The following is a 19,809-nucleotide window of genomic DNA, read 5'->3' as shown; positions in this document are numbered from 1 at the left end:
CAGACAGTAAAGTATGCAGGAGTAATGACAGTTCATGCAGATTGCAATACTTTACAGGGATGATGAATTGTGGAATCGATGGTGGAACATCGGATGGATATCGGAGATGGAGACTGTGGGTCCGGAATGACGGACGGAAGAAGAAGCTTGACTGTGGGTCCGGAATGACGGACGGAAGCTTGACTGTGGGTCCGGAGTATCGGACTATCGATGGTGGAACATCGGAGATGGATGATGCAGGAGCATCGGAGGACCAGAGTCCTGAAACTAGGCTGGATCGCTGGGCTGACGAGGCAGGCTCACAGGTGATGGAATAACCTGGATGTCGACAGGAGATGGAATAACCTGGAACGCTCTGCAGAATGGGAGACAACACCAGCGGAGAAATACACTTGCACGGAGACAAGGACAGCTGACCATATACAGGAGACAACTGAAGCACTAGCATTGATCTGAGAGCTCCCAGCATACTTATACCCACTGGGTGGCCAGGATTGGCCGGGCAGGTATGACTGGGAGATCAGATCACACAGGATTGAATGGGAATGACATGTGACTGGGAAAACATGGCAGCCCCCATGTCAGGCTATGGCGGGAAAGTATGTTTGTGCACGCCATGCTGGATACTGGGAGCAATGGCGGCGGACAGGTGGACCGGCGTGCATTGGGCACTGTCACTGGGGACAAGGAGAGCGGTGCACCGCGCAGCCGCGGACTCAGCAGCGCTGAGCAGACTGGAGGATGGCAGCGATGATGGCGCACGGCAGACAGGACGCCGGCAGAGGTGACGTCTGGACCGCAAGCTGAACCTGCGGAGGCACTTAGCCGGTAAGAAAGTCTGTCTGACAGCTCGGATCGTGACACTTTTTGACCAATTGTCTTGCTGGTGATGCATGATGGTCCCAACAAAAGTTGTAAAATAGAAAACTGTTAACTGACATTACATAAACCAATCAGAATGGTTTATTTTGAATGACAATTGCATCAACCAATCAGATGGTCTCAATACTAAACTAATTTGCATAAGAGATATTTGTGCTCTCCAATACTGTTTGAAGTCCTTCCTCACCATAGTCTAATTATAAACCCACAGAACCAGCCACAGATGGTTGATAACAAGAACATTCTTGACCAATTGTCTTGCTGTTTAAAGACTATTGCATGATGGTGCCAGCAAAGGTTATAAAATAGAAAACTGTTAACTGACTGTACATAAACCAACCAGAATGGCTTATTTTGAATGACAATTGCATCAACCAATCAGATGGTCTCAATTCTAAACTAATTTGCATAAGGGCTTTATTTGCTCTCAATAACTTACTGAGGTCCTTCCTAACCCTAGTCTAATTGAAAACCTACAGAATTAGCTACAGATGGTTGATATCAAGAATAATTTTGAACAATTGTCTTGCTGGTTAAAGACTATTGCATGATGGTCCCAACAAAATTGTAAAATAGAAAAGCTGTAGAATGACAGTTCATAAACCAATAAGAATGGCTTATTTTGAATGACAAATGCATCAACCAATCAGATGGTCTCAATTCTTAGTTAATGTGCATAAGGGCTGTATTTGCTCTCTATAACGTAAAGGAGGTCCTTCCTCCCCCTAGTCTAATTGAAAACTTACAGAACCAGCCACAGATAATTTATAACAAGAACATTTGTGACCAATTGTCTTGTTGTTTAAAGAATATTGCATGATGGTCCCAGGAAGAGTTGTAAAATAGAAAACTGTTGACTGACAGTACATAAACCAATCAGAATGGCTTATTGAGAATGACAAATGCATCAAACAATCAGATGGTCTCAATACTAAACTAATTTGCATAAGGAATTTATTTGCTCTCAATAGCTTACTGAGGTCCTTCCTTACCCTAGTTTAATTGAAAACTTACAGAAGCAGTCACAGATTGTTGACACCAAGAACATTTTTGACCAATTGTCTTGATGGTTAAAGACTATGGCATGATGGTCCGAACAAAAGTTGTAAAATAGATAACTGTTAACTGACAGTACATAAACCAATCAGAATGGCTTATTTTGAATGACAAATGCACCAAACAATCAGATGGTCTCAATTCTAAGTTAACGTGCATAAGGACTTTATTTGCTCTCCATAACTTAAATGAGGTCCTTCCTCACCCTATTCTAATTGAAAACCTACAGAACCAGTCACAGATGGTTGATAAGAATATTATTGACCAATTGTCTTGCTGGTTAAAAACTATTGCATGATGTTCCCCCAAAAAGTTCTAAAATAGAAAACTGTTGACTGACAGTACCTAAACCAATCAGAATGGCTTATTTTGAATGACAATTGCATCAACCAATCAGATGGTCTCAATACTAAACTAATTTGCATAATATATATTTTTGCTCTTCAATACCGTTTGAGGTCCTTCCTCACCATAGTCTAATTGAAAACCTACAGAACCAGCCACAGATGGTTGATAACAAGAACATTCTTGACCAATTGTCTTGCTGGTGAAAGACTATTGTATGATGGCCCCAGAAAAAGTTGTAAAATAGAAAACTGTTAACTGACAGTACATAAACCAATCACAATGGCTTATTTTGAATGACAATTGCATCAACCAATCAAATGGTCTCAATACTAAACTAATTTGCATAAGAGATATTTTTTGCTCTAGATAACGAACTGAGGTTCTTCCCCACCATAGTCAAATTAAAAACCTTCAGAACCAGCCACAGATGGTTAATAACTAGAACCTTTTTGACCAATTGTCTTGCTGGTGATGCATGATGGTCCCAACAAAAGTTGTAAAATAGAAAACTGTTAACTGACATTACATAAACCAATCAGAATGGTTTATTTTGAATGACAATTGCATCAACCAATCAGATGGTCTCAATACTAAACTAAATTGCATAAGAGATATTTGTGCTCTCCAATACTGTTTGAAGTCCTACCTCACCATAGTCTAATTATAAACCCACAGAACCAGCCACAGATGGTTGATAACAAGAACATTCTTGACCAATTGTCTTGCTGTTTAAAGACTATTGCATGATGGTCCCAACAAAAGTTGTAAAATAGAAAAGCTGTAGACTGACAGTTCATAAACCAATAAGAATGGCTTATTTTGAATGACTATTGCATCAACCAATCAGATGGTCTCAATTCTAAGTTAATGTGCATAAGGGCTGTATTTGCTCTCTATAACGTAAATGAGGTCCTTCCTCCCCCTAGTCTAATTGAAAACTTACAGAACCAGCCACAGATAATTTATAACAAGAACATTTGTGACCAATTGTCTTGTTGTTTAAAGAATATTGCATGATGGTCCCAGGAAGAGTTGTAAAATAGAAAACTGTTGACTGACAGTACATAAACCAATCAGAATGGCTTATTTTGAATGACAATTGCATCAACCAATCAGATGGTCTCAATACTAAACTAATTTGCATAAGGAATTTATTTGCTCTCAATAGCTTACTGAGGTCCTTCCTTACCCTAGTTTAATTGAAAACTTACAGAAGCAGTCACAGATTGTTGATACCAAGAACATTTTTGACCAATTGTCTTGATGGTTAAAGACTATGGCATGATGGTCCCAGGAAAAGTTGTAAAATAGAAAAATGTTAACTGACTGTACATAAACCAATCAGAATGGCTTATTGTGAGTGACAATTGCATCAACCAATCAAATGGTCTCAATTCTAAACTAATTTGCATAAGAGATATTTTTGTTCTAGATAACAAACTGAGGTTTTTACCCACCATAGTCAAATTAAAAACCTTCATAACCAGCCACAGATGGTTAATAACTAGAACCTTTTTGATGAATTGTCTTGCTGGTTGAAGACTATTGCATGATGGTCCCAACAAAAGTTGTAAAATAGAAAACTGTTAACTGACAGTACATAAACCAATCAGAATGGCTTATTTTGAATGACAATTGTATCAACCAATCAAATGGTCTCAATACTAAACTAATTTGCATAAGAGACATTTTTGCTCTCCAATACTGTTTGAGGTCCTTCCTCACCCTATTCTAATTGAAAACCTACAGAACCAGTCACAGATGGTTGATAAGAATATTTTTGACCAATTGTCTTGCTGGTTATAGACTGTTGCATGATGGTCCCAACAAAAGTTGTAAATAGAAAAGCTGTAGACTGACAGTTCATAAACCAATCAGAATGGCTTATTTTGAATGACAATTGCATCAACCAATCAGATGGTCTCAATTCTAAACGAATTTGCATAAGGGCTTTATTTGCTCTCAATAACTTACTGAGGTCCTTCCTAACCCCAGTCTAATTGAAAACTTACAGAGCTAGCTACAGATCGTTGATATCAAGAATAATTTTGACCAATTGTCTTGCTGGTTAAAGACTATTGCATGATGGTCCCAACAAAAGTTGGAAAATAGAAAAGCTGTAGACTGACAGTTCATAAACCAATCAGAATGGCTAATTTTGAATGACAAATGCATCAACCAATCAGATGGTCTCAATTCTAAGTTAATGTGCATAAGGGCTTTATTTGCTCTCCATAACTTAAATGAGGTCCTTCCTCACCCTATTCTAATTGAAAACCTATAGAACCAGTCACAGATGGTTGATAAGAATATTATTTACCAATTGTTGTGCTGGTTAAAGACTATTGCATGATTGTCCCAGGAAAAGTTGTAACATAGAAAACTGTTGACTAACAGTACATAAACCAATCAGAATGGCTTATTTTGAATGACAATTGCATCAACTAATCAAATGGTCTCTATTCTAAACTAATTTGCATAAGAGATATTTTTGCTCTCCATTACTGTTTGACGTCCTTCCTCACCATAGTCTAATTAAAAACCTACAGTACCAGCAACAGATGGTTGATAACAAGAACATTCTTGACCAATTGTCTTGCTGGTGAAAGACTATTGTATGATGGCCCCAGGAAAAGTTGAAAAATAGAAAAATGTTAAATGACTGTACATAAACCAATCAGAATGGCTTATTGTGAGTGACAATTGCATCAACCAATCAGATGGTCTCAATTCTAAACTAATTTGCATAAGAGATATTTTTGCTCTAGATAACAAACTCAGGTTCTTCCCCACCATATTCAAATTGAAAACCTACAGAACCAGCCACAGAAGGTTGAAAGCAAGCACATTCTTGACCAATTGTCTTGCTGGTTGAAGACTATTGCATGATGATCCCAACAAAAGCTCCATTACTGTTTGAGGTCCTTCCTTACCATAGTCTAATTGAAAACCTACGGAACCAGTTATAGATGATTGATAACAAGAACATTCTTGACCAATTGTCTTGCTGTTTAAAGACTATTGCATGATGGTCCCAGGAAAAGTTGTAAAATAGAAAACTTTTAACTGACTGTACATAAACCAATCGGAATGGCTGATTTTGAGTGACATTTGCATCAACCAATCAGATGGTCTCAATTCTAAACTAATTAGCATAAGAGATATTTTTGCTCTAGATAACTTACTAAGGTTCTTCCCCACCATAGTCAAATTAAAAACCTTCAGAACCAGCCACAGATGGTTAATAACTAGAACCTTTTTGACCAATTGTCTTGCTGGTTGAAGACTATTGCATGATGATCCCAACAAAAGTTGTAAAATAGAAAACTGTTAACTGACAGTACATAAACCAATCAGAATGGATTATTTTGAATGACAATTGCATCAACCAATCAGATGGTCTCAATTCTAAACAAATTTGCATAAGGGCTTTATTTGCTCTCCATAACTTACTGAGGTCCTTCCTAACCCAAGTCTAATTGAAAACCTACAGAACTAGCTACAGATGGTTGATATCAAGAATAATTTTGACCGATTGTCTTGCTGGTTAAAGACTTGCATGATGGTCCCAACAAAAGTTGTAAAATAGAAAAGCTGTAGACTGACAGTTCATAAACCAATCAGAATGGCTTATTTTGAATGACCAATGCATCAACCAATCAGATGGTCTCAATTCTAAGTTAATGTGCATAAGGGCTTTATTTGCTCTCCATATGTTAAATTAGGTCCTTCCTCACCCTATTCAAATTTAAAACCTACAGAACCAGTCACAGATGGTTGATAAGAATATTTTTGATCAATTGTCTTGCTGGTTAAAGACTATTGCATGATGGTCCCAACAAAAGTTGGAAAATAGAAAAGCTGTAGACTGACAGTACATAAACCAATCAGAATGGCTTATTTTGAATGACAAATGCATCAACCAATCAGATGGTCTCAATTCTAAGTTAATGTGCATAAGGGCTTTATTTGCTCTCCATAACTTAAATGAGGTCCTTCCTCATCCTATTCTAATTGAAAACCAACAGAACCAGTCACAGATGGTTGATAAGAATATTATTGACCAATTGTCTTGCTGGTTAAAGACTATTGCATGGTTGTCCCAGGAAAAGTTGTAAAATAGAAAACTGTTAACTGACTGTACATAAACCAATCAGAATGGCTTATTTTGAGTAACAATTGCATCAACCAATCAGATGGTCTTAATACTTAACTAATTTGTATAATAGATATTTTTGCTCTCCATTACTGTTTGAGGTCCTTCCTCACCATAGTCTAATTAAAAACCTACAGTACCAGCAATAGATGGTTGATAACAAGAAATTCTTGATCAATGGTCTTGCTGTTTAAAGACTATTACATGATGGTCCCAGGAAAAGTTGTAAAATAGAAAACTGTTAACTGACTGTACATAAACCAATCAGAATGGCATATATTGAATGACAATTGCGTCAACCAATCAGATGGTCTCAATTCTAAATGAATTTGCATAAGGGCTTTATTTGCTCTCCATAACTTACTGAGGTCCTTCCTCACCCTAGTCTAATTGAAAACTTACAGAACCTGCCACAGATGGTTTATGACAAGAACATTTGTGACCAATTGTCTTGATGGTTAAAGACTATTGTATGATGGTCCAAACAAAATTTGTAAAATATAAAACTGTTGACTGACAGCACATAAACCAATCAAAATGGCTTATTTTGAATGACAATTGCATCAACCAATCAGATAGTCTCAATACAAAACTAATTTGCATAAGCGCTTTATTTGCTCTCCATAACTTACTGAGGTCCTTCCTAACACTAGTCTAATTGAAAACCAACAGAACTAGCTACAGATGGTTGATATCAAGAATAATTTTGACCAATTGTCTTGCTGGTTAAAGACTATTGCATGATGGTCCCAACTAAAGTTGTAAAATAGAAAAGCTGTAGACTGACAGTTCATAAACCAATCAGAATGGCTAATTTTGAATGACAAATGCATCAACCAATCAGATGGTCTCAATACTTAACTAATTTGCATAAGACATATTTTTGCTCTCCATTACTGATTGAGGGCCTTCCTCACCATAGTCTAATTGAAAACCCATGGAACCAGCCATAGATGGTTGATAACAAGAACATTTTTGACCAATTGTATTGCTGGTTAAAGTCTATTGCATGATGGTCCCAGGAAAAGTTGTAAAATAGAAAACTGTTAACTGACAGTACATAAACCAGTCAGAATGGCTTATTTTAAATGACAATTGCATCAACCAATCAAATGGTCTCAATACTAAACTAATTTGCATAAGAGATATTTGTGCTCTCAAATACTGTTTGAGGTCCTTCCTCACCATAGTCTAATTGAAAACCTACAGAACCAGCCACAGATTGTTGATAACAAGAACATTCTTGACAAATTGTCTTGCTGGTTAAAGACTATTGCATAATGGGCCCAGGAAAACTTGTAAAATAGAAAATTGTTAACTGACTGTACATAAACCAATCAGAATGGCTTATTTTGAATGATAATTGCATCAATCAATCAGATGGTCTCAATTCTAAACGAATTTGCATAAGGGCTTTATTTGCTCTCCATAACTTACTGAGGTCCTTCCTAACCATAGTCTAATTGAAAACCTACAGAACTAGCTACAGATGGGTGATATCAAAAATAATTTTGACCAATTGTCTTGCTGGTTAAAGACTATTGCATTATGGTCCCAACAAAAGTTGTAAAATAGAATAGCTGTAGACTGACAGTTCATAAACCAATCAGAATGGCTTATTTTGAATGACAAATGCATCAAACAATCAGATGGTCTCAATACTAAGTTAATGTGCATAAGGGCTTTATTTGCTCTCCATAACTTAAATGAGGTCCTTCCTCACCCTATTCTAATTGAAAACGTACAGAATCAGTCACAGATGGTTGATAAGAATATTATTGACCAATTGTCTTGCTGGTTAAAGACTATTGCATGATTGGCCCAGGAAAAGTTGTAAAATAGAAAACTGTTGACTGACAGTACCTAAACCAATCAGAATGGCTTATTTTGAATGACAATTGAATCAACCAAACAGATGGTCTCAATACTAAACTAATTTGCATAATAGATATTTTTGCTCTCCATTACTGTTTGAGGTCCTTTCTCACCATAGTCTAATTGAAAACCTATAGATCCAGCCAGAAATGGTTGATAACAAGAATATTCTTGACCAATTGTCTTGCTGTTTAAAGACTATTGCATGATGGTCCCAGGAAAAGTTGTAAAATAGAAAACTCTTAACTGACTGTACATAAACCAATCAGAATGGCTTAGTTTGAATGACAATTGAATCAACCAATCAGATGGTCTCAATTCTAAGCTAATGTGCATAAGAGATATTTTTGCTCTAGATAACTTACTGAGGACCTTCCCCACCATAGTCAAATTGAAAACCTACAGAACCAGCCACAGATAGTTGATAAAAACAACATTTTTAACTAATTGTCTTGCTGGTTGAATACTATTGCATGATGGTCCCAGAAAAAGTTTTCAAATAGAAAACGGTTGACTGACAGTACATAAACCAATCAGAATGGCTTATTTTGAATGACAATTGCATCAACCAATCAGATGGTCTCAATACTAAACTAATTTGCATAAGAGATATTTGTGCTCTACAATACTGTTTGAGGTCCTTCCTCACCATAGTCTAATTGAAAACCTACAGAACCAGCCACAGATGGTTGATAACAAGAACATTCTTGACCAATTGTCTTGCTGGTTGAAGACTATTGCATGATGGTCCCAACAAAAGTTGTAAAATAGAAAACTGTTAACTGACTGTACATAAACCAATCAGAATGGCTTATTTTGAATGACAATGCATCAACCAATCAGATGGTCTCAATTCTAATCTAATTTGCATAATATATATTATTGCCCTATATAACTTACTGAGGTTCTTCCCCACCATAGTCAAATTAAAAACCTTCAAAACCAGCCACAGATGGTTAATAACTAGAACCTTTTTGACAAATTGTCTTGCTGGTTGAAGACAATTGCATGATGGTGCCAGCAAAGGTTATAAAAAAGAAAATTGTTAACTGACTGTACATAAACCAATCAGAATGGCTTATATTGAATGACAATTGCATAAACCAATCAGATGGTCTCAATTCTCAACTAATTTGCATAAGGACTTTATTTGCTCTCCATAACTTACTTAGGTCCTTCCTCACCCTAGTCTAATTGAAAACCGACAGAACCAGCCAAATATGGTTAATAGCTAGATCTATTTTGACCAATTGTAATGCTGGTTGAACACTGTTGCATGATGGTTACAGGAAAAGTTGTAAAATAGAAAACTGTTCACTGACTGTACATAAACCAATCAGAATGGCTTATTTTGAATGACAAATGCATCAACCAATCAGATGGTCTCAATTCTAAACTAATTTGCATAAGAGATATTTTTTGCTCTCCATTACTGATTGAGGTCCTTCCTCACCCTAGTCTAATTGAAAACTTACGGAAGCAGCCACAGATTGTTGATAACAAGAACATTATTGACCAATTGTCTTGATGGTTAAAGACTATTGCATGATGGTCCCAACACAACTTATAAAATAGAAAACAGTAGACTGATAGAACATAAACCAATCAGAATGGCTTATTTTGAATGACAAATGCATCAACCAATCAAATGGTCTCAATTCTAAGCTAATGTGCATAAGATATATTTTTATCTAGATAACTTACTGAGGTCCTTCCCCACCATAATCAAATTGAAAACCTACAGAACCGGCCACAGATAGTTGATAAAAACAAAATGTTTAACCAATTGTCTTGCTGGTTGAATACTTTTGCATGATGGTCCCTGCAATAGTTGTAAAATAGAAAACTGTTGACTGACAGTACATAAACCAAACAGAATGGCTTATTTTGAATGACAATTGCATCAACCAATAAGATGGTCTCAATACTAAACTAATTTGCATAAGAGAAATTTTTGCTCTCCATTACTGATATAGGTCCTTCCTCACCATAGTCTAATTGAAAACCTACAGAACTGGCCACAGATGGTTGATAACAAGAACATTCTTGACCAATTGTCATGCTGGTGAAAGACTATTGCATGGTGGTCCCAGGAAAAGTTGTAAAATAGAAAACAGATGACAGACCGTACATAAACTAATCAGAATGGCTTATTTTGATTGACAATTGCATCAACCAATCAGATGGTCTCATTTCTAAATTAATTTGCATAAGGGCTTTATTTGCTCTCCATAACTTAAATGAGGTCCTTCCTCACCCTAGTCTAATTGAAAACCTACAGAAGCAGCCACATATGGTTGATAACAAGAACATTCTTGACTAATTGTCTTACAGGTTAAAGATTATTGCATGATGGTCCAAACAAAAGTTGTATAACAGAAAACTGTAGACTGACTGTACATAAACTAATCAGAATGGCTTATTTTGAATGACAATCGCATCAAATAATCAGATGGTCTCAATTCTAAACTAATGTGCCTAAGGGCTTTATTTGCTTTCCATAACTTAAATGAGGTCCTTCCTCATCCTGGTCTAATTGAAAACCTACAAAACCAGCAACAGATGGTTGATAACAAGAACATTCTTGACCAATAATCTTGCTGGTTGAAGACTATTGCATGATGGTTCCAGCAAATGTTATAAAATAGAAAATGGTTAACTGACTGTACATAAACCAATCAGAATGGCTTATTTGGAATGACAATTGCATCAACCAATCAGATGGTCTTAATGCTCAACTATTTAGCACAAGAGATATTTTTGCTCTCCATAACTGATTTTGGTCCTTCCTCACCATAGTCTAATTGAAAACCTACAGAAGCAGATACAGATGGTTGATAACAAGAACATTTTTGACCAATTGTCATGCTGGTTGAAGACTATTGCATGATGGTCCCAGCAAAAGTTCTAAAATAGAAAACTGTTGACTGACAGTACATAAACCAATCAGAATAGCTTATTTTGAATGACAATTGCATCAACAAATCAGATGGTCTCAATTCTAAACTATTTAGCACAAGAGAAATTTTTGCTCTCCATAATTGGTAGAGGTCCTTCCTCACCATAGTCTAATTGAAAACTTACAGAGACAGCCACAGATGGTTGATAACAAGATCATTCTTGATCAATTGTCTTGCTGGTTAAAGACTATTGCATGATGGTTCCAGCAAAAGTTGTTAAATAGAAAACTGTAGAATGACAGTACATAAACCGATCAGAATGGCTTATTTTGAATGACATTTGCATCAACCAATCAGATGGTCACAATTCTAAACTAATTTAAATTAGGGCTTAATTTGCTCTGCATAAGTTACTGAGGACCTTCCTCACCCTAGTCTAACTGAAAACCTACAGAACCAGCCACAGATGGTTAATAGCTAGAACCTTATTGAACATTTGTCAGGCTGGTTGAAGACTATTGCGTGATGGTTCCAGGAAAAGTTGTAAAATAGAAAACTGTTGACTGACAGTACATAAACTAATCAGAATGGCTTATTTTGAATGACAATTGCATCAACCAATCAGACGGTGTCAATTCTAAACTAATTGGTATAAGGGCTTTATTTGCTTTCCATAACTTACTTAGGTCCTTCCTCACCCTAGTCTATTGAAAACATTCATGGACAGCCACTGATGGTTAATGGGTGCAATTGTACCCATAAATATCTCTTATGCAAATACATTTAGAATTGAGCCCATCTGATTGGTTGATGCAATTGTCAGAACATAAACCAAACAGAATGGCTTATTTTGAATGACAATTGCATTAACCAATCAGATGGTCTCAATTCTAAACTAATTTGCATTAGGTCTTTAATAGGTCACCCTAACTTACTGAGTTCCTTCTTCACCCTAGTCTAATTGAAAACCTACAAAACCAGCCATAGATGGTTGAAGATAATTGCATGATGGTTCCAGCAAAGGTTATAAAATAGAAAACTGTTAACTGACTGTGCTTAACTGAACTAATCAGAATGGCTTATTTTAAATGACAATTGCATCAACCAATCAGATGGTCTCAATTCTAAACTAATTTGCATAAGGCCTTTATTTGCTCTCCATAACTTTCAGAGGTCCTTCTTCTCCCTAGTATAATTGAAAAGTTACAGAACCAGTCACAGCTAGTTGATAAAAGGAACATCTTTAACCAATTGTCTTGCTGGTTGAATACTATTGCATGATGGTCCCAGCAAAAGTTGTAAAATAGAAAACTGTTGACTGACAGTACATAAACCAATCAGAATGGCTTATTTTAAATGACAATTGCATCAACCAATCAGATGGTCTCAATTCTAAACTAATTAGCATAAGAGATATTTTTGCTTTTCATAACTGATTGAGGTCCTTCCTCACCATAGTCCAATTGAATACCTACAGAACCAGCCACAGATGGTTGATAACAACAACATTCTTGACCAATTGTCTTGCTGGTTAAAGACTATTGCATGATGGTCCCAGCAAAGGTTCTAAAATAGAAAACTGCTAACTGATAGTACATAAAACAATCATAATGGCTTATTTTGAATGGCAATTGCATCAACCAATCAGATGGTCTAAATTCTAAATTAATTTGCATAAGGGCTTTATTTGCTCTCCATAACTTGCTGAGGTCCTTCCTCGCCCTAGTCTAATTGAAAACTTACAGAACCAGCCACAGATGCATAGGTAAATCTAGGTGGTGGTCTGGGGGTGCACTGGGCCGCCCATTTTGTAGCTGAGGGATTGGGCTTTTCAATGAGCCCAGTCCTGTGTCTCTAGCCCCCTGGAAACCTGAAACGTTTTCCCTATAGGATAACATGGGACCTGCTAATTCCGACCCCCACCTAGTTCAACTGCTGCCAGTTACCCCTTTGGCATCACTGAAACTCGAGGTTGATCTCAGTCGAACCCAAATCGCTGGGCCTTCAATCTGATACCAGGCTGGATCCATATCGGTTAATTGGTTCCAGGGATATTGAGGTTAAACCGTTTTTTTTTTTTTCATTTCTTAAATGTAATTTCATGACTGTTTGGGCTTTTTAGTTCCAGAGAAATCTGCCCTCAAAGATCATAGTTTCACGGGACCAAAATCATTCGAAGGCAACTCAAAAGTTCCTCAATATGATACTGGTCTCATGTTCAGTTGGTTCGGAAGATATATCTGGTTGGTTAAAGGGGGTAGGGAGAGGGGAGTGGTTGTCTCTCCCCCTTAAACCAGAAAATGCAGGCTAGGCTGGTGTATAAGGGGTCAGCCTGGGAATGTCCCTGCATGATCCTGGGACCATATTCCCGGGTAAATCCCTGCATTTTCTGTTGTGAAAGGGGTATTATTTCAAAAAGCCGTGACCTGCAGTGCTCTGCTCTCTGCCCAGCTCTCAATGACTGTCACCCCTGCAGCTTCCGCTCCAATTCTTCTGCTCGCTTTCACCTCAGCCCACTCCCCCTTTAATCATTTGGTGCCGACGCCCGGCGTGCTCCCCCGACGTCACGCAAAACAACAGCGCGCACAATATTTCAAATGTTCACTCTGCTAGAGGGGACACCAGGAGGGGAGTGGAAGCATGCTCTGCGCTGCGCTCTGCTCCTCTCCCCATAGAAGCAGCTGCACCGCTCTCTATCTCTCCCTGCAGCAGCAGTGAAGGCTCATATAAAAATTTACAGTAAGTGGCAATTTTGGGGGCATTGATTAAGGGATGCTGCAAGTGGTGGTATGTGGGGGCATTACGCATAATGTGTGGCTTAATGTAGAAGGGGCATTTTGGTGTGCAGCATCATGTGTAAGGGACATTATGTGTGCAGCATCATGTGTAAGGGACATTATGTGTGCAGCACCATGTGTAATGGGTACTATGGTGCGCGGCATCATGTGTAATAGGTACTATGGTGTGCGGCATCATGTGTAATGGGTACTATGGTGTGCGGCATCATGTGTAATGGGTACTATGGTGTTCTGCATCATGTGTAATGGGTACTATGGTGTTTGGCGTCATGTGTAATGGGTACTATGGTGCCATCAAGCAAGAACCCCCTAGCAATGAGCACGTAGGTAAGCAGCACTTATGTGGCATTATGGTTTGTTATATAGTATGTAATGGGCATCATGATGTGTTGCACAATGTGTAATGGGCATTATGGTGTGTGGCCTTATGTGTAATTGGCATTACGGCGTGTGGCTTTATGTGTAATGGGTATTACGGAGTTTGCTAAAATGTGTAATGGGCATTACTGTGTATGGTCTAAAGTATAATACCACACCTCCTTCCCATGAGGCCACGCCCCATTTTTTACGCGCAGCTATGCCGCGCAAAGGTCCCCCTGCTATTATGTCTAGATCTGGGACCGCCGATTACCATAATTCTAGATTCGCCTATGGTTATTAAGCTTTCTGGTGAACATCATCCCTATTATTGTCAAAATACAAGGGGGTACCCAAAACAATTGGAAATAATTTATAAAAAAAAACGCATATTTATTTGTACATATTGAAACTTGAGTCACTTTCAAAAGGATTGTCCAATACAATCAAAACTTTCAGAAGACAGGTTAGAGTCACACTAAGCGATCCCACCAAAAACTGTGAAGAGTAATGGAAATCTGCCCCACCTGCAGTGCATATGGTTTTGCCCATTATCCAAACAAATTTGTACTGCAATCAGATCTGAATAAAGGCCATTATGTGGAGTAATTGAAGCGAAAAATTGGACACCCTGGTCCTGCATGGATCGTCAAAGCAAGCACTTGGGGATAGCAGCAGAATTGTACTAAAACTCAAAAAGTATATGATAGTGCAACACTGTAAGGTTATAAAAAACACATTTTTATTACTGGTATGCACTCACATAAATAGAATAAAAATAAGCATATAACACCACAGTGGGTGTAGTGATGGAGAACTGGAACATATGGAAAACAGCCCAGAATAAGCTTGAAGTACACCACCTCACTGGACCCTGTGGAGAAACCTGGGATACTGTTTGCTGTCCCATGATCTCTTTGCTTTTTTGGAGGAGCCGGCACCCATTATAAGCTGAAAGCAAGTATTACTCTGGGCTGTTTTTCATATCTTCCAGGATTCCATCACTACACCCGCTGTGGTGTTATATGCTTATTTTTATTCTTTTCATGTGAGTGCAGACCTGTAATAAAATTGTGTTTTTTATAACCTTGTTGCACTATCATATACTTTTTAAGTTTTAGGACCATTCTGCTGCTATCACCAAGTGCTTGCTTTGACGATCCATGCAGGACCAGTGTGTCAATTTTTTCGCTTGAATTACTCCACATAATGGCCTTTATACAGATCTGATTGCAGTACAAATTTGTTTGGAAAATGGGCAAAACCATGTGCACTGCAGGTGGGGCAGATGTAACATGTGCAAAGAGAGTTACATTTGGGTGGGGTGTGTTGAAACTGAAATCTAAATTGCAGTGTAAAAATAATGCAGCCATTAGTTACCCTGCACAAAAACAAAATAACTCACACAAATCTAACTCTCTCTGCACATGTTACCTCTGCCCCACCTGCAGTGCACATGGTTTTCCTAATTTTCCAAACTGCGATCAGATCTGAATAAAGGCCAATATGTGAGTTTAATACTGTACATCAATAAACTGTCAAAAGTTTTATACATTCTGTGCCATGTACTTTTCTTTTAGAGTTTTGTTTTAGAACCCATATATGATCTATTGGATTCTTTCTGTTAAAAGAAGTACTTAATGTAAGAAGAGATCTCTATTACTTTTCATTGTTTTTGGTGGGATCGCTTAGTGTGACTCAAATCTGTCTTTTATATGTAATTTCAATCTTTGGTGAAAGGTTTACCTTTGGTTGTCACTAGAGCTGAACCTATGGGAAGCACCACAAGGGAGTCTTTATCAAATTCATCTACAATTAAAACATTTTTCGAAAATGTTTTTTCCATTGCTGCCTTTTATTTTATTTTTATTTTTTTATTTCACCTCTTCAATATAAGCAAAACATTTTCTGTTAATGTATTTTTTTATCAGAATTTTTGTTTTTTTAAATCTCACAGGCGAGATCAGGTGAATACGGTTGGTGAAGAAAAGGTATGTCATTTTTTGGTTAAAAATGCTTAACACACAGCACTGTGTGGGCAGGTGCATTGTCATGACGGAAGATCCAGGCACCTGATGGTCACAAATCAGTTTGTTTTTTCCTTTAAATCGTAAAGATACCTTTTCAAAATGCCCAAATAAAAACTTTGGTTGACTATTTGACCTGGGGTACAAATTCGGAGTGATCTTTCAGAATGGCTTGACAAATTTCTGTCAAATTTTCATCAGTTTGGTCGGATGTGCAGCATGATGTTGATCGTCAATTGACATTTTACCTTGTATGAAAAGGGAGAACCATTCATAAACTTGTGTTTTATTCATGGCAGTTTTCTTGTAAGATATTTGTGGTACAGTATAACAACTATTTCTGTAGCATTTTCACCAAAAAGGAAAAAAGATCAAAAGAAGCATGTTGTCCATGTAAATCAGCCATCACAAAAATCCACAATTTTTAAAAAAAAATATTTTGCTGAGAAAAATTCACTGGAGTTAAACGCTACCTTTCCCAAAAATGTTAGGGGAATACTGATTTAGAAGGGTTCCAAAAACATTCACCTAGCATCAGGAAGCTAGTATTATAAGCACCCCTCACTCTAGAACATGGTTCTGGTTTCTTTTGGGTACCCCATTCATACTGTATGTTGTAGTCCTTGCAAGTATTTTCAGGTTTTTATTTCAGGAATGCATGAATCTACATAAAAATGCTTTTACCTACATATATATTAAAAATGAACTTAACGCATAAGATACATTATATTTTCAATAACTAATTTGATTAGCAATAATAATATCCTCAAATGAAAGCTTTTAGATATAGCCATTGTGCATAGTTACTTACATTTAGGTTGTTTCTGACCTGTGTTTATATGCAGAAATGATGACAATCTCACATAGATAAGTGATGATGACAAATGGTGTCAATCTCTAGAGTGCTAACTTTGACTTTATCTAGACATAGTACTAACTCGGAAGCACTCAATAATCTTTTATTAATTTACTAACATTTCTAATACTAAGCAAAATAAGAAATGGATACAGTAACTATCTCTGATCTTCACAGATATCTTCCATACAAAAATATCCATGAGATTAACCACTCAGTTGTTAAAAATGCAGTGCAACATTAATTGAAATTATAATCTCATTTTTCAAACAATGTTATCAGCAAATAGAATATATGCCAACTTGTTTTCAACATTACATATACAATTTTTTTTTTTTTTTTTAAAGCAGACAACTCTTCTCTGGCTATTATCATGTTCTTACAAAATCTTTGCACTGATTTGTATAATTCATTCAGGTAAGCAATTTTTTCTGTTATGTAGGCTAATCATAGAACGAAATATCTTCTTCCTAAGTTATCAACTAAATTACTCCATTGTTGAATAAGATATCAAATAATTTGCTCACATGTTTCAAAATCACTGCTTAGCACATGTGCTTGGAAAGCCACCTTACATCAGTGTGGTATGTACTGTATGAACAGAGCCAGAATTGTTACAGCATATAAAAGGTATAGCAAATATATATACAAATACTAGTAAGCTTTTGAATATATAAATAGCTCTATTAATGTGATAATAGATCTATTTATATATTATAGCTATTTATTATTTGTTTTAGCTATCAAAAATTGGCGCAAGGGATGCAATTACTGATACAGCAGCCCATACAGATGCTACAGTATATATGCTAATATGCTGATACATAGGGGATTATTCTGGTTCACGCCTTTTGGCAAATTCTTTCTCAAATGGACAAAACCATGTGCACTGCAGGTAGGGCAGATGTAATTTGTGCAGAGAGAATTAGATTTGGGTGGGGTTTTACTTCAAAGTGAGATCTCTATTGCAGTATAGAAATAAAGCAGTCTGTATTTTCCCTGCACAGAAACAAAATAACTCACCCAAATCTAATTATTTATGCACATGTTACATCTGCCCCACCTGCAGTGTACATGGTTTTGTCCATCTGAGAAGGAATTTGCCTCTGAGAATGAACCAGAATAAGGCCCATAGTTAGCTCGATAATATTCCTGTAACTGAATGTGCTTCATACTACTAGATACAAGGAGTAGACAAGATGAATAACATTGAAGGAATGTACAATTCTGTAGAGTTGAAAGATAACAGGAAAAGCATGGGGAATACATTTTGCCATGAATAGATAATGGAGGGACCCCATCCAGTACCTTGCTTAGGTCTCCATTAGTGTCTTAATCTAACTATTTCCTCAGTGCTTATTCCTGTGGTTGCTGGCAGTCATGGAAGTCTGATTTACTCTGCTAATCAGAATCAGTTTTATTGGCCAGTATACTTGCGTACACTAGGAATTCGCTTTGAATTGCTGTGCCAGGGTGGGGACAAGTAAAACACTGACGGTTCATATATATATCACACATACAGATGTGCACTAAACATATCCTGATGAGGGACACGGACATTGGGAACATATTTACTGAGCTGTGCAGCACCCAGGCAGCCATTCAGCGGTGTCACTTGGTGACTTCACCAGCCAGATAGGTAGACAAGTAAAACAGTACAGATATAGGACACGTACAGGTATGCACTAAATGTGTTTTGATGAGAGACATGGACATGGGGGACATATAAATATTGGGCTGTACAGCACCCAGGCTGCCATTCAGGGGCTCCATTTGGTGATTGCACCAGCCAGATTGGTAGGAAGTAGAAAACAGTACAAATATGGAACACTACAGGGGAGAAAAGGGGTACATACTGTATTTTGGCTAGTGGCAAAGATCCTAGGAAGCCATTCAGTGGCATAATTTTTACATTGCTACTTGCAGGCAGCAGTGGAGGGGATCAACAGGCCATCTCCCCTTCAGCATCCACAGGAGTCAGCTTGGATGGGGCTGGGGAGCGTGCCAGTTGCCCTGACTGGAGGGAGTGCCAGTGTGGGTGGTGGTGGGGGAAGAGTCAATGAGGCTGGCGGAGATTCTGTGTGGCCTGGGGCCCAGAGTTGGGCCCTCTCAGGGCCGATACAGTAGCAGTACCTGCTCCCATGGGGGCCACCGCCGCTGGGTTTGCCCAGAGCTGGACCATCGGGTGGGGGCAGGCATGCTCAGTCTGCTGGAGGACAGCAGCCATGGCCCGCAGGCCAGAGATCCCTCATTGTTTTCAGCTGGGTAGCGCAGCCTGGTGATGCAGCCGGGGGTCCTGCTTGGACCAGTGGATCATCGGGAAGTGGTTGAGTAAAAATGGCGGGGCCATCACTTATGCCACCGCCTGTCCTGTCCCATCCAGGGGGTGTGACGTCCTGCACCGGGGGATACTGGGCAGTGCTTCCATCCTCATCCCCCGTCCACCACCTCCTTCATCCACCACCACTACATCCTGTACCGCGCATCTCCCTCCTCTGTCTCCGCCGTGCTTCTCCCTCTCTAACCTACTGGAAGCTCATATACAACAAATGTA

Source organism: Crinia signifera, chromosome 2 (assembly GCF_055691185.1).
Source record: "Crinia signifera chromosome 2, ASM5569118v1, whole genome shotgun sequence".
NCBI classification, from domain to species: domain Eukaryota; kingdom Metazoa; phylum Chordata; class Amphibia; order Anura; family Myobatrachidae; genus Crinia; species Crinia signifera.
This window is presented reverse-complemented; position numbering follows the sequence as displayed.